Genomic DNA, 17,153 nt, shown 5'->3' with positions numbered 1-17,153 from the left:
TATCACTGGCCATTCAGATATACCCACATGACCCACATGCTTCTTCTCTATTAAAAAAATAAATAAGAAAAAACAAGTGCTCTCCTATCACTTGTTAAATGGGCTTGTTCTTTCTTGACTGTACAACCAGGTTACAGTGCAGCAACGGACCTGGGTACAAGAATAATTACCTCTTTCCCTTTCCACAGCTCGGCACAAACCTAAAGCTGTAAGCAGAAAATTCTGCAATCACAGATCCTCAGAAAAAGGCTCCTTTGGGAAACAAAAGCAATGCTCATGAAAACAAAACAAAACAAACCAACCCAAACCTGTTTTTCCATACTGCATCACTGCTATGATGTGGCTCTCTTTATCTGGGTTTTCTGAATACTGATGAATGAGCCCTTTGGCTTTTCTGGAATCCTCCACATTATCATGGCAGTAGCAGTGAGTGCACCTGACCACTCTGCCCCCCTCTTATCTCTGTTTTTATCTTGAATGTTTTCCAGCAGACAGGAAAAAAAAAAAGGTCTTAAAATATGCTCACAGCTTCTGAATTTGCCAATTGCTTATTGTTTATTCCTCTGAATAGCAATGCTGCATTTGAGTAAACTTTCTGCTTTTAAACTTTTCATTTATTTTTACATGTATTTCAATGTATTTCATACATTTTTACAAGGATTTTTACATTTCTTGTTCAGTTAAAAACTGCAGCATAAAAAGTAATGCATTTAGAGTAATGTGTTTAGATCCTCCACTTCCTGATATAAGAACCATGAAAGTATTTTGAAAATGCCTATACCCTCAAGGAGGGGTTGCCTAGTATGTGTATTTGCTATGTTTCTTAGTGATATGTATATCAGCAAGCCTGAAACATCTAATTATGTCAGTGAAAGCACATCCTGGTTTATCCTTTTCATAAGAGTGATAAAAAAACACAACAACAAAATTATCAGAAAATGCAAGGGGTAAATCCTTGCATTTATTTAAAATACTTATTTTCTATTCAACATTACGATAGATAAATTAAGATTTTAACAGACCTGAAAGACAGAAATCACCTATTCTACAAAAAAAGGTACTTCAAAAAGTCATTGAATAAAGCAATTAGAGGAATTTATAGCATAAAGATTTAGAAAAAATCAGTGGAATAGAGAAAACTAATTTAAAAATTAATAAAAATTTAACTGGCATAAGGCTCATAATTTATAAGTGAAGACAAGTTATGTCTGCAACAATTTTCACATCGGAACTCCTACTTATTGCTGTCTTCAGTTTGTGACTTACCTTCTCAAAGCTGTTTTAGCCAAACTCAAGTTATTGGTTTCATTATACAATAATGGATGTTGTAGAATCTCCACCACTAGAGATTTTCAAGATGTAATTGGATAGGGTACCAGGTTCATCTAATTTCATCTAGGTTCCCTTTCCCCATGAAAGGTTGGACCTGATGATCTTTCAAGGTCCTTTCCAACCAGGGCTGTTCTGTGATTTCATGATTCTATTATAATGAGATAATGCAGTGACTCCTTCCGAGGCTACAGAAGTGTATGAATTCTATTTAAAATTTTTAGCAATCTTAACACACAGCATATAATGACAATATGCAGAGTCTTCAATATGCTTCATTGGCTATGGCAATACAGTAAAGAACACAGTACCATTTATGTAGTAAAGAAAAAAAAATAGCCCCAATCATGACTCGTTTTTAAAATATGTATTTCCTAATAGAAAGTCTCTGTATATTTCAGTAACTGACACTTTTACTAACCTATTTCCCATTGATTCTTTCTTCAGCACTTCTATGTGTTTAAACACGTTAGCATCTTCAATGGTTGGTGTTATCTGAAAAGGAAGAATATACATAAACACGTGATAGTAGATTGCAGTCCTTCAACAATAAAACAGAATTTCATCCAGAGAATCTTCTAAATCTAGCCTTTGAAAACAGCCAAGAAAAAAAAAGTATCTGGTAAAGTCTGGAACATGAAAATCTTTTGGATAATCAATAGTAGAAATAAAATACAATGTAATACTTGAAGTCACGGACCAGTTGAAGAATGGTCTAGAGAATCAAAACCTTGATGTTGGGTCTTTGGATGCACTTATGTGTCTAGTTCATTAAAGCATACATCTCCAACTTACCTTATACAGCTTTGCACTGACAAGTGCAGAAAGAGCTGAATGTGGTATCTTGCCAGAGTGCATTTTTAGTAGCTGTTTCACAAACACCCCCTTCTGAAAAGCTGCCACTGGACCAATGTTACTTTGAACGCTCTCAATAATCTCTTCCAAAATCTTCCTCTCTTCTGTCTTTATATCTAGTAAGGAAGTTCATATCCTTTAACCTTTCCAGGCCTTTTGCAAATTTTAGTACCACCAGTAGCAATGAGCTCTCACCTTCTCTGAGTACACACAGGGCAAAGGGAACGTGCCCTTTTAATGCATCCTCCTGGCCTACAACAGCACAGTCTGCCACAGCATGATGGAACAGAACACACTGAGGGGCAGAAAACAAAACTAAACCAGATTAATAATAATTTAAACATCTCAGTTAAAAAAAATCCATAGGCAAGGACATAAAAAATAGACTTCTTAAATTTTGACATCAATAACTGTTTAGTCAGTACAACTCAGGATTCCAATTACACATGTTGCAAATGTACCTGTGAATATTTTCACACACACTTACGTGTAGTTATCAAATAAGTGGAAGAAATAAAAACTGTGGCAGCACAAGGTACAAATACAGAATCAAAGAATCAAGGAATTATCTAGGTTTGAACAAAGCAAAGGTGATTTCCTTATAGTTTTGGGAAAACAAGAGTATCACATCTATGTTTTTGTTAGTTTGATTTTTTGCTGGGACAACTAACGTTAGTCTAACACTACGAATATTGTGGAGTTGAGTAAGGACCAAAACCACAGAAGCACTTCCATTACAGGGCTATCAAGTTGTATTTACTTATTCTTATTCTCTCTGACGCCTTGTATCTTTTTAATTCTTTGCCAAATACAAGCCCTGGCTCAGCTTGCAGCCAACCTAACATTCAGCTGATCCTCTTGGAAATGTGAGGTCTCAACATTCTTAGACAAAAAAGGGAGTTAAACCAAAGTCCCTTCTTTCCTACTGCACATGTACACAATTACACAAGTGATGGGCACTACCTCAAAATCTCTTTCAGGAAAACAAAATATGAGAGACTTGACTCTCTTGTTTCCATTTAGCCAGCTGAGGTTCTTACTTCCTGGAAGAAAAATCACCAAGATGTCTCAATACATACTGAGATATGCATCACTAAGTCTGGGATAAAGTTGGACTTAAGACACCATCAGTTATGAATCCTCTTCCAAAGCACCTAGATCTGTTCATGCCACTCCAAATCCTGGTGATATTTGTCTGCATCACATACACCTATGAGCTTGGGTCGCCTCTAGTCCAGAGCCTCAGTAATGCATTCTATTTCATGCTTAAATACCCATTATTTACTGCTCGGACTTCTTGATCCTGACCACAGCAACTTGATTGTCATAGAATTAAGAAAGAAAGAAAAAGATGAAACTATTTTTCATCTACTTTTCAATGAATTATACAGAAGTAGACTAGTAAGGTCTATGACCAGAGGTGCTGAGGCCTTTCCTCAAAATCATAGGAATAATATCTTCAGTAATGTGACATTACCATCAATTCGATAATTATTCATCAGGATCCAACAGGACCCCTAAGGTGAAGATGTAAAGTGTACCCAGCTTCGTTCTGTAGGAGCTTGTTTGCATTGTTCCAGCCTGTCACTTGTTCAGAAAAGTCTTATGTTGAGTTGGAATATTCCAATCACTGCAATATTTTCCTTCACTAATTTATCCAAAAAAATCCCATAAGCATGCCTTTGACATTGGAACAGCTAATTTCATATGACTGAAAATGTAAATACTAAGTTAAAGGTTATCAAACTTTGTAAGACAGGCTGAAAAGATGATCAGAGAACAGAATCAACACCAGCCATCTAAAAACTGCTTACAAGTAAGAAACAGAGAAAGTGAAGGAGAATTCCTTGACTGTGATCAGTGGGCACAAGGGTGGACTTCTAATGTAGCAGCACACAGAAACCCCACTGTCAGTAAGGGAATTTTTCATGTTAAATTCCTTGACATCAGAGCAATTTTAGAAAGAGTCGAGCCAAGCACTGAACCATTGATGTACAGAGATGGATGGATCAACACAAGCTGAGGTTACCAAAATGGCTAACATTCAGTGATTGGCAAGGTAAAGAGTAACTCCTACTGCATCTCAGTAAAGATGGAGGCCTGATGATACTAATAGAAAAAGAAACTAATTGTTTGGAACATAATGAAGCTGAAATGCCAAAGCACTAAGGAAAAACTTGTTAAGCTTGTAATGCAGCTATAATATAAGTGCAGTTAATATACTTGCTCAACAAGGTGACTGTCCCTTAATTAGAAAGCTATTCAATGAACCTCTAATTCTGTATTTACTGATCTTAGTGAAAAGCTAATTGTGTTCTTGTTAATGCTTTTCCATTTAACCAGCAATTTGCTGTGCATGTATTAAGAACACTATTTTTTAGCTTTGTTCAGAAGGTGAATAGAGAAACATCTAGAAGTCTGTAGTGACGAAACACCATTTCTGGGAAAAGCTCTAACAAACAGGGAGAAAAACAGCAACACTGAGCTCCTGACCTGTTTCAGATGGATACAAAGATGACACGAATGTCATCTTTGAGGTAATTCAGTTCCTCATTTGCTGTGCTAGCTTCAGATCTAGCTTGATGCCAGGAAACAATGCCCTTGTAGTAGCAGAGCAGTAATGGGTGGGGATGAGGTTCCCTGTTGCTGTAGAGCAACACAAAACACTCACTTCAAAGGGGAAATAGGTTTAAGCAGACTGAAATTATGTCTTATGTCTTCACAAACCTGTCAGTACAGCAGCGGATACAACTTCCTGGCTGACTGATCCTTGAAGGACTGCCTACATTTATCAGGATTTGTTCACTTGTGTGAAACCAGAGTTTCTTCTATTCTTTTTTAAGTTATCCAGTCTTTAAAAAAATACAGTCACTAAAACATACTAATTAGCATATTGCTAATACAAATATTAGAAAGGAAAAAAAAAAGACAAATTAGTTTGTGATTCAGTGAACAGTTAAATTCAGAATTTTAAATGTATTTTGCCTTGTACTTACCTACCACACCTTTTCCTAGCCTCCCTGAATAAGCAACTGATATGTCATCAGGGAAATTTGTAACTGGCAATCACAGCAGTTGTGAAGGGGTAAGTGAGCAAAGATATGACATTAAGATACTATTATGAACTGCAGTATTTGCAACTTTTTGAGTTTCATGGGAATTACATTAATGATTTTCAATTTAGCAGTAGGATTTTTTTTAAAGAAAATTTTATTGTTCATTTAGCACTGCTCTTACAGTAAGAGAGAGACAAAAAACAGGTCTCGGGGAACTGAGAAGGAAATTCTTCAAAACAAGAAAACGCACCAAATGTGCAAATCTATGCAAAAAGAATTCAGATAACTCCAAACACTAAAAAAAAAAAAAAAGACAAAACCCGAATGAATAAAAACTGTATTTTAAGAAAAAAAGTTTCTACTCCTAAGTCATTTCAGTAGCTAACACAACAACTTGACACGCTGAGCCTACATTACCTTAAAGTGTTCCCCAGTAAATATGTTAGAGCTTCAGGAGTGCTTTCCACGCTACCACACTGCCCCTTACCTCCATCTTCATATGTCAAATCATGCCTGTTTTCTCAAGCCTATGATACAAATTGCTTATTATCGTCCTGGAGCATACCTTAATAGGAAGGACCTGAAACAATTAATGCTTTTCCTAAAAGTACCAGTGCAAATACAATCAAGATAAGCCGAATGAAAATAGATTTTTGTGAGATTTTTAGTCTTCATGAACTCAGCTTGCTTTATTCATATTTCACCCTTCTATTTACTGTCAGGCAGAGCTCACCTCTTCAATTGCGTCTGCTGAAATTCTGTGTCCCGCAATACTGATCACATCATCAGCTTGAGACAGGACATATAAATAGCCATCTTCATCCATATAACCTGCATCCATAGTATCATAATATCCCTAAACACAACATAATCAAAAATAAACTCAGGAAAGAGTACTAGAAAGATCCATCCATTTCCCATGAAGCCAACACACAAAACTGATTGTGTCAAATGAAGTAAATTGTTGGTGCCTGAAAGACTTGATTCTATTTTTTTTCACCATTCTTATGTCATCATAAACCTTGGGGCTTCTTTTCCAGAGGGCTTTTGCAGACTTTATTAAGACAGAGCAGAAGACAATAAATACATAAGCCTGGATTTTTTCCACTCTGCCTACTTTGATCCCTGACAGCTTGGAGAAGGATGTTGCCTGAATCTACACAAGATGAGTGGAATTGTTACAGTACAATGACAGTTGTCATATTGACCCTTATGGTGCCCGTTTGCTGGATCCATTCATACACCACCATCACCATCATCATGCCAGTGCACAAAGAAAATAATCTGCCTGCTCTGTTCACTCATTTACTTTTACTGGACCAAACCTTCCATTCTGGACAGTCTATCTGGAGCAGACTGTCTAAGTGGAAAGGAGGACACGAGTCCCTAGATAGTCCATCTGACAAGGACAATTCAGTAAGGAGCCTCCTAAATATTTACACGTGGTAGACAAGTGTGTATTTTGGACTGATGCTAAACTAGAATGACTGCATGTCTGTGGTAGTAATAAATTTGAAGTTATTCCAGTCTAAGTTTGAAATGCGGCAATGCTTTTATCTTTATTAGACCAAATGACATAAAACAACTTTTAGGTTCAGAATCTTAAGGTTTACTTCCTTTGTTTCAGATCTGAAAAAAATCAGCGTGACCAAAAGCTGGAAGTATGTATGAGGAAATGTTTAACTTGAAATGTTTTTCAGCCTGTAAGAAATGTATCAAAGATCTCCCATTAAAATAACATACAATATTTTTTTATATTACCCAACTGAAAACTCACGTCATTCAGTGCTGCGAGATTACCAAAAGTTTATATAAAACATTTTGTAATTCTTACTGGAAATTTTTGAAAATACAACTTCTGGAATGTTTCCTGATTTTCACAAAGTCCTGAGAACGATCCAGGAGGCAAAGGCAACCTTAAATTGAAAAGAGCAGAGTGAAGTAATTAGAAACATAGATATAACAAGTATAGCTCATGCTCTCCATTCATACTTTATATTCAGGTAACAGTCATTGAGTAGGAATAAGAAAACAATTTTGTTTAATAATATGTTGACAACAGATCAACAAGACTGTGCATTTGTGTGATCACATGCATATGTCTCTGTACTGTATCCAGTCGATACCTTGTATATAACATAAGTGTGTCTAACATTCAACAAAATGATGTTTGGTCTATATGTACTATACACTACACTACAAATATGTTATCAGCATTCAGCTTTCAACATTTTGATGAATTAAGTATCTCTTGGAATTGTGTGCATATATGCTATGATTCAGATAACTTCATTACTATAGCTATCTATTTATCTAACACATACAAGCTTATGTATAGGCAAACAGATTATCAGGCACACAAATCTTCAGTTTCTGTAAAAAGATATAACGATTTCAGTCACAATAATCTGAATAATTTTTTTTTTTTTTTTCCCCACATAATATTATTGGAATTATTTGATGAATTATTTGAAAGTATATTGATAAAAAGTCAATTTTAAAACTTCTTAAAATAACTGGAGTTATATATATATATATACACTTTAAGAAGTGAAGCTGCAAAATTCTGGAATGATTTATTAGTTGAGTTTTCAATGCATACTATATATCCATTCTTCAGTCAAGAATAGGGACACGACAAAAGACAGGACATTGCACCTATCTGCCAGAATAGGAGAAGCTAGACAAGGCAGCTAACAGAGAAGTGGACATTTTTGTCCTTCAAAGGTAGGAAGCTGTGTTTAACTCTAAAAGACACATATTTAGGCACAGAACATCCAACACAAATTTTATAAAGCTTAACCCTAGTAACAGAGCGAGAATGATCAGGAAGCATATTCTGTTACAATCATAAAAATTATATATATATATATATATATTCATTTATTTTTATCTAAATAAGGCATAACGCTGCTAAGGCCACATCATCTAGCAATGATTTAAATTCATGACTTTTAACAACCGCAGGTATCTCCAGGCTAATTCAGCTCAAGTAGCATAATAGAATATACTACTATAAATACTACTGTTATTTCTAAGTGTTTTGGCTCAATGCATACTATAAATCACATTCCCTGAAAGTATGGTTAAGGCAAGGCCACAAATGCCAGACACTTCCCAGTTAGGCACCCAAGTTTCAGGACAGCAGGCTGGCTTCTGCCACTCTGGCAGGAATTCACTGGCCTACCATGCCACCTACCAGCTTAGTAAGCACCCTTGTGATACACAAACATGACAGAGTATTTGCCTTGAAAGAAATAAATTAGAAAAGCAATATATCAATCCCCATGTTTGTGTATGTATGAGTTTAAAATGAAAAACCTCTTGTTCAGATTAAAGAAAAATCACCTGAGAATGGTAGTTACTATGGTTGTTGCTTGGTTGCTAATAGCATAGCAGTTCATAACAGCCTGAATCATTGCAAATTTTGAACTTTCAATTTATTTAACAGTCTGAAACATTCTTGTGATGGGAGAGAAAGGACAATTCACATTGACAAAATCCTCAATAAATTCCCCAAGGCTCTATTCAGTGGTTTCCAGTTAGCCATTAAATAGAAGAACCAATTTTATTGCAGAAACCAGAAAAACATTTTGCTTTCTGTAATTACAATTGTTTAGAAATCTAAACCAAGAACTGTGCAACATATTATCAAAAACATAATCCCTGCCTCCAACATTTTTGTTTGCCTCGTTAGTTAGTTTGTTTTGTGTTAAGGAAAACTGCAATGATTAGTACATCCACCGTGCATATTGCTGAGAAGCAAGAGAAAAAATCTTCCTCAGTCTATGGAAACCAGGCTGCTAAACTGCTGGCTACCACAGCTATTCCCACAGCACAAAACATAGCACAATACAGACACTATCTGAAAATACTCCTCCTTTGTTTTCTATAAAACACTATTTGCAGTTAGGACTCCATTCCATCTCCTAAGCAAAAAATAAATGCCACCTTCTATGTGCTGGTCTTTCGGGCAAAATAATTGCACAGTGATAGGCACATACAATTCTTCAGTGATAGCAAAGTGCTTAGGATCACAACTGACTAGAATTTGTAGGTGCTGGGAAAACACAAATTGCTAATAAAATTAATAAAGGTGGAATTCAGCTTGCCAGAAAATAATTCATTGTACTGGAATTTTGCCAAGACATCAGGATTAAAACACCCAGAGCCAAAAGTATCTCCATCCCGCTGCTGTCCACGGGAATGCTGCCATGAATTCTAAAGGGACCAGTGCTGGATGATGTGAGAGGAGACAGAAGGCTGAAATGTAATGCTCTGGTTACATTTTATAAAAATAAGGTAATTTTATTGCAAAGTGAGATATTAAGATTAGGTGAGCTCAGCAGCATCACAAAAAACTCTGAAGTACTCTCACAGTAACTGTTTTCTAGTAGCCAATTTGAAACTACAGTCATTACCTGTTTTTTGAGCGTTGTTTCACAGTTCATTTGTTTTTCATGCAACAGTGGCTGACCCACCTCTAACACAGCCCAAGAAAAGCTGACTGTGTCACATCCTTTCAGGATGCCACTTGGCAAACTGATGCAAGATTTCTTGCTGCTGGAACAAATTATTGACACAGCACTCAGAAGATAATTTATAGGGAAAAAAAAAACAGCTTTCTGAAAGTACAGCTGAAAGTCAAAACTATTAGAGGTGCTACCTTGCTGAGTTTCAGAAAAAAGTCATCCCTTTATTTTATGGTAGACAATGGCAGTCACAGGCTGTACATTACAGCCAGTCAAAGCAAGGATATGCCATTGTTACATGAGTTAGGCCTGTGAATGGAACTAAGTCATCCTGATTGGCAGCTATATTATTACTCAGCATTTATGTAGTGCTGTGTATGAACAGCACTCTTCAAAAATTTGTTCTGATTGCAAGTTTGAAAATCATCTCCAGTCTTGAAGCTTTTTCAGACACAAAGAACAACAGCACTGGAACAAGGGTGGAGAAGGGGTAAGAGAAGAGAGGATCTCGAGAATTTACGATTCTGCATGAAATGCCCCTTTAGTTACTTGAAAAAGGTCACAGAAGTAGTTGGCTTCAGTGTGGATTTTGCAGGAAAAAAAAATCTACAGTTTAATGGGGAAGAGGAAAAGCATCAAAAAATTGTTAAAATGCCTGGAAAGAGTTAAAAGTAAAAAAGTTCAAATGCTACCCACATGTATTCAGCTCATTTTTGGACAAATTACACATTGAAAGTCCTACTCCTTGTTTTACTTGAAAAGCGAAAAGACAAAGCTGATAAAAACAAAACAAAACAAAAAATAATCACCTAAAATGATCTCCCATACAACACAGGCTAAAGAATGTCATCTACTAAATTCTACCTCAAGCCTGTAACTTCTGGTAAAATGAGTGTATCTCTACAATAGATATCCACGTATGACTTAGTGGTGTCAAGGAAAAACACTGTATTCCTAAGAAAGCTATGCCAATAGCTTATTTGTAAGACATTGCTTTCTAGGGTATAGTCTTTCATTTTATAAATTTAGCAAATTGTTCTTAGGTGTATGGCTGTTAATTACAAAAATGTATTGCAAGTAGTCTAAGCAGGATGACACTTTCTTTAAAGAGTTCTACAAGAAACGCTTTCCTCTCTGCAGCAGTCTTCAAGAAGTGTTTGGAGAATGCTCTCAGACACATGATCTGGTGGTTTGGGGTGGTTTTTTTTTTGGGGTGGTCCTTTGGAGACTCAGGCGTTGGACTTGATGATCCTTGTGGGTCCCTTCCAACTCGGATATTCTGTGATTCTTCTCTTAAATGCAATTTAACTAATGTAATACTTATCAGTTGTCCGCTCCAACTTAAAAAACATTCCAGAATCACTGTATGTGTAATGCATTGTCTCTCCTCTTTCTGAATAGGGAACAGAAGTATTTATGTGATTCTATGCAGTGGAGAATGGTAAAACTAAGTTTTAAATACTTATCACATAAAGCACCATTACAGCGGCACAAAATTAACTACACAAAACGCTAGAGGAAGTGTAACATGGTTATGGACATTCCTAAAAGGATCTAGAGGGAAATTTACTGGTAGACATTACTCTCTGGATAGAATGGATATATGGCAACTGTAGTCCTCTTTCTTTCGTGAATGAACATAAAGAATGAGACAATGATGACAACTGTCTCATTAAATAAAAATAATAGGTTTGCGATGTTCATAATGAAAAAGAGCAAAATTAAGTTTCCCACTGCATTGGAATTTAAATAGTATTTCTCTTTGCTAACATTCCTTTGAAAATTCTCATTGCTAATCACGATTACACATATACACACACAGCTTCTCCGTTTTGTATTAATTATAGGCAGGTCAGAACAAAGCAAGCACAAGTGTGTCACTAAATCAGACTGGTCTTGCTAAAGGAAGTGGAGGTCATTGCTGGTACGATTTTCACTTCAGAATGAATTCTTAGTTAATTATCCTTCACGTCCAAAGATTCTAGCTCAAAAAAATGTAAATGTGGAAACAATTCCTATAAACCCACTCTCATGAGCTGCAGTAATCTTCATTTTCCTTTGCCCTTTCGTCATAAATGTTGTGACACTGCATTTGATTACTCTATCCTGAAACACTTGTGAAGTCAAAAATATTATTGCATGTCCAGGTAAATTATCCTCTGTGAGAGTTCTCATCAGTAAAAAATCTTCCCAGAGGGCACAAATATGATGATTATATGAAAAAACATCTGGTAGGTATGAGTAAAGAAAATAACATACTTGGTGCAGGGAGATGGAGCAATGAGGTGTAAGAACGACCTTTCTAAACTATTTGACTCCTGCCGGATAAAATTAAATTTTAAAACTCTATTTCAAGATCAGGTATTTTAAATACTATACTTATGAGCGCTGCAGGCCTCAAGCAGCCCCCAATAGTCCTTACCAGCAGTTAGACTAGGCTAAAAATAACCAAGATCTGCATCATACCACTTTTGCAGAGCTTGTATTGTAGGCAGTGTGTGGTCATACTACATTCCCAGAAATACTGAAGAATATTTCTCAATTCACATATGTTGCAGGTAAAGCAAATACCTGTGTTTTGTTGTGTTTTGTTTTGTTTTTCTAAAATAGTAGGCCATATTTTGCTGCTGACTGTATGACAGAGGAAGATTCAAAACTATCCTGATTTTCCCACTTCATCACTTCAAGATGCCTGAGGATCCTGGGGTGATAAACAAACCCTGGTAGTAACAAGGATCATCACCACTATTTTTAAGGGGTCTGTATGAGTCTGCTAAAGAAACGAAGAGGGGAAAGGCTTCCTTTGCAGGAGGGCTTTATGAAAACTAGTCCTAATCTAAAAATTAAGGAAAAAAAAAGAAAAACAAAAAAAGTTTTACAGCTAAACAACAATTGAGCTGAATGCAGCAGAAGATAGAAAAAGTGATGACTTAACCTAACAGCCACAGACCTTTATGAACCGACTAAACACTGTCAGGAAATTGTCACTTATTAGAATGAAACCTGGATCAAAACTATTAAGACACTCCAAACCATAATATCCTAAAAACAACTTCTGCTAACAGTCTACAGATTCAAACATTGGACATGTTAAAAACACCCAGAATTGGTCTACCAAAGCTCATCAAAATCTTTGTCTTTTTTTGTTGTTGTTTGTTTTGTTTGTATTTTACAGTTAAGCTGCAGAATGAATTTTAAGAGGTCCTAGTGTCTTGAAAGATTGTCAGAAAAGACACTGAAACAGAAAGATGTGTGACAATTAACCTACACAAAATTGGTTTCATAATGACTTGTTTTGAAACAGTTTAATTTCACCCTTACTACTCTTTCCTCTATTTCAGAATGGATATTATAATAAATAAGGACATGATAATAAAATAACAGTAATGGTACAGGGACACTACTCATTGAGTAATCCAATGCGGAAAAAAAAAAAAAGGAAGAAAGGAGGAAGGGGAAGGGGGAAGGGGGAAAGGAGGAAAACCTCCCCACAATTTCCCTATCAGTTTATTTGGCTGCAGCAAAAATCATGCTGGGAAAGATAAAACAACAAATCAATACATAAACACACTTGTAATCCCTTAAGAAAAAGGCTTAAATATTGGGCAGTGTTAGGGAAGATAAATCTTGGCTTTAAAACTTTGACAACAGCCCCAACAGATCTCCTAATGTGACAATATCCACTTCTGATAGGCATATAAATACCAAGATAGTTATGACTCAGAAATGTTATCTACCTGTTTTTAGATATAATTCAGATCATTTGGCAGAGAGTTACTAAGGATGAAATTAATTTCACTTAGCTTTAGGTAGCTAATATTAAGCACCTATTCTAAGCTGTCTGTGTCACCCTTACAGCCAGTGAAGAGACATAAGCATATTTGAAAGGTGATTTCTTCCATCCTAGCTGAATGCCTAAGACAGCTAGGGGCAATTTTCTTTCAAAATACCTTTGTCTATCCACTTGCAAACCTACGTTTTATTATGGCAACAGTTAGGCACTAAAGAGGCAGAAGTTTCAAAAAATACTTAGTTTGCTTACTTTACCACAATATTTCCTAAAGTCCTCGTCTTCACTGGTTCATTATTTTCATCCAGAATCATCACTGTAACAGAAAAATAAATATACGAAGAGAACTCCTGTTAAGTAGAGTATTTATAGGTGGACGACAGTGTCTTCGTTCAAGGATATCAATTTATGTCACAGTTGAGAATGGCAATACACCAAGCAACAAAAGGTATTAAGTAATTTGAGAGTACAAAACTGGATAATCCTATGACCTTATTAACATTCAGCATTAAGTCCAAAAAGTCTTGAATAACACTTGTGCTCTGGGAATAGACAGCACAAAGTCAAAAAGGGAAAAATATAGAACCAAAAATTAAAAGACACCTTCATATTGGAAATTCTAAGCTTGCAAATAATGAAGGATTTTTCAGATATATTACAAGAAAAAGTATTCAGATAACATAAGTAAGAAATAATAACTAAGATTACTGGAGGCTCATCTAGCTGATGTGAGAAGTGCTATTAGCAGTAAATAAATGTGCCTGGTGTTCAAAGGCTCTCAGGAGACTCAGAAAGATGGTCCACATGACAAGGTTATTCTAGTCCAACACAAAGATGTATTTTACCTTGTGAATTACTCAAAGCTGTGCAGCAGCATAATGCTAGACAACACCAAAAAATCCAGACCTTTGAACAGAAGACTTTTCCCCAGATGACAATGAGCCATCACCTTCAGATCGTATCTTGGTATGAAGTATGTAGGCTTCTGAGGAAAACTGCCTGAAATGGCCTCCTCAGGGCAGTCAGCTGGGAAATCCACTACAACCACCCTTTTCATCTGAAGGCATAGGGATAAGGAAGAATGGTAGATAGGCCACAGTACTTCTTAACTAGAGTACCAACTTGGCCTATGATAAATGGAATTAAGCAAAATGAAATGACTAAACCATGGAAAAACAGGGAGGAATGGTTCTGACAGACTAAGCTGACATGGATTTAAAAACATGCTTTTTGAAGTCTGCCCAAGCAAAGAAAGCTATGTTCAGCTGGAATTAAACTAATACAAATAATCTTACACTCTGTATTAAAAAGTTACAGAGGAAATGGGGAAAAGAGGATGACAGACCTTTGACTAAAACCCTGCTAAGAGTCTTATGAGTAATATCATATCTTATCTGTCCAAAGAATAGAAAAATCTGTAATTTACTATTTCTGGATGAAGCCACTTCTTTACAGAGAATGGTGTTTTTTAAGTGACTGAAGAGCCTGCTGAAAGCAACAGCTCAGCACACAGACACAGGCAAGTCAACCACACCGGTTTTACAATTCAGTGACTTGGAATCTTGTATCATTTTAGATGTTGTAAGAACATGGTAATGTTACATTTGGAGAATTTAGACTTAGAACACGGAAAGACAAAGACCCACTCACCTGTATCTTTCAACGCTTCCCTAATCCCCAGTTTATTTTTCATGTTTTTATTATATTAAAGTAAAATCTAAACAGTTTATTTTATTAGGGTAGCAATTCCAGCATTTATTCTCCTCCTCACAAGCAGTTTATTTTGATGTACAAAAATCTGGGGAAGGTGGGTACTACACTGCTTACTCTTGAATTACTGAAAAAGTGACAGTACTTCTAAATGCAGGACTTGCTTCAGTTTGTGAACAATGCAATGAAATTATCTGAAAAGATTCAAAGAAATCAATTTATTTCAGCCGTATGACAGGAAGGAAGTCTACTTAAGTAGACTTTGTAACTTTCTGTTTACATCATAGCATAAATAAAACAAAACTTTAGCAATGTCCAAAAATCATTACCAGTTGCATAATCTAAGAATACAAAATCTATCTTCTAATGCATAAGGCATAAGGAACTCTTCTAATTAATACAGTAACAGCAGCCAAAACAACATCAAAACAGATGTGGGTGACAGCGAGACAGCTGTCTGCAGAGAGTAATTTCAAAAGATCCACTACTTAATGAATGGCTGCATTACAGGACATAATTGGCCTCAAACCAGTAAATAAAAAAAGTGCAGTTCTTTCCTAAATCTTCAGTGAATTTCAGTGTTCATTTTATTTTTCTTTTTTATTGCATGTTTAAGATATTTCCTCTGTTCTATTTGAAGGAATTCCTTACTTACACTCCATGTCATGTTTCAAAAAATTCATGTGAAGTTTTTATATTCTTGTTACTCATACATTTTGGGACAGGACATTTTCTAGCATGTGTCATACCTTCTTCCACTCTTCCCTATTTATTACAACTGTAGATGAACTTCACAGCTTGGTTTTAATGCTGTTTTTAACCTGGTGTTTGTCTTCACGCTAAGTGCTAGAACCCAGAACCGCTGAAAGTATTTTCTTCAATGTTCATTTCCATTTCTTCCATCTATTAGGAGAAAAAATAGCTAAGCTGTTTCTGCCCAAGAATGTGAGAACCTTTTCTGAAGACAGTTTGATCTTTAAGAAATGTAATTATTATTTGGACTTCAAGTAACTCTTGAGAACTCTGTTAAGATCAGGCTTCCTAGGTATGAAAACATTTTTGCATTCTTAATCCTGTAGCTGTACCCTCTACAAACAAATAGCTTCCAGACAATGAGTGCTCTCACTTTTACTGCTGGATCATAATCTACCATTTTCCCAGCTGGAAATAAAAACGCTCTACAAGTACTCAAAGATAATGTGCTTAACATCTCTCTCAAATATGAGTCCATACACCTGTACATACAGTCAGCAAACTATTTTTGATTAATAAAGAATGAAAGAAAAAGGATTCATATCCTTGCCAGGTTGCTTGTTAGTTCACTCGTGACACATTTGTGGAAGACACAGACCTCACAGTAAGAATCCTCTTTGTGCACTTTAGGATACTTCTCATATAAAACTGTAGCACCAAAAGAGAATCTAATCAATAAGTCTCTGAGACATAGTTATTTGACATACATCTTCCAAAACAAAACTATTTAGACTCTGAAAATTGAAAATACAGATATGACAAAACATTCAAAGTACAAATTACAGCAATTATTTGTCTAGTTATCATTTCCTCTTCTGCTGATGGTTATGACTAACATTTTTCTTCCCGCTGTGCCAATACAGTTTTACTGCTGCTTCTCATTTAATTCTGTGCAATTGTAGGTAATGCCTTAAAGCACAGCATTTTTTTCATATCTTTGTTATATCCAGTTTAGAAGTATGTGGTAGCCCTTTTATGTAACAAAGGTAGGAGTAGTTTCTCAATGTTTTGGAGAATTACTCTGAATTTCTTAAGCACAGTCACATTCCACGACACACAAAAAGGCAGCTTCCTGTTACAAGAAGGAGGAAAACGTGTTAGCAAGACTGTAATTTGCTTTCCCAATGAAGTCTTAGATTAAAGCGCACTTACTCAGGAATATAAGCAATAACCTTTTCTAGCAGCATA

General features: G+C 35.8%; 1 pseudogene across 1 annotated transcript in view; it reads right to left on the bottom strand.

Annotated features, from left to right (window-relative positions):
- Positions 1–17,153, bottom strand: part of LOC308188329 (acyl-CoA synthetase short-chain family member 3, mitochondrial-like) — a 62,894-nt pseudogene that overhangs the window by 3,385 nt on the left and 42,356 nt on the right. Inside the window, exons 8-13 of the transcript XR_013956121.1 lie at positions 13,755–13,818; positions 7,075–7,156; positions 5,974–6,096; positions 2,380–2,479; positions 2,125–2,300; positions 1,751–1,824 (exon numbers count right to left, since the gene is read on the bottom strand). The product of XR_013956121.1 is annotated as an acyl-CoA synthetase short-chain family member 3, mitochondrial-like (transcript). The remainder of the gene's footprint in view (positions 1–1,750; positions 1,825–2,124; positions 2,301–2,379; positions 2,480–5,973; positions 6,097–7,074; positions 7,157–13,754; positions 13,819–17,153) is intronic.

This window comes from Anser brachyrhynchus, assembly GCF_964034855.1.
Source record: "Anser brachyrhynchus genome assembly, chromosome: 1".
Classification (NCBI taxonomy): domain Eukaryota; kingdom Metazoa; phylum Chordata; class Aves; order Anseriformes; family Anatidae; genus Anser; species Anser brachyrhynchus.
Note: the sequence above shows the minus strand (reverse complement) of the source record. Positions and strands in the feature narration are given on the sequence as shown.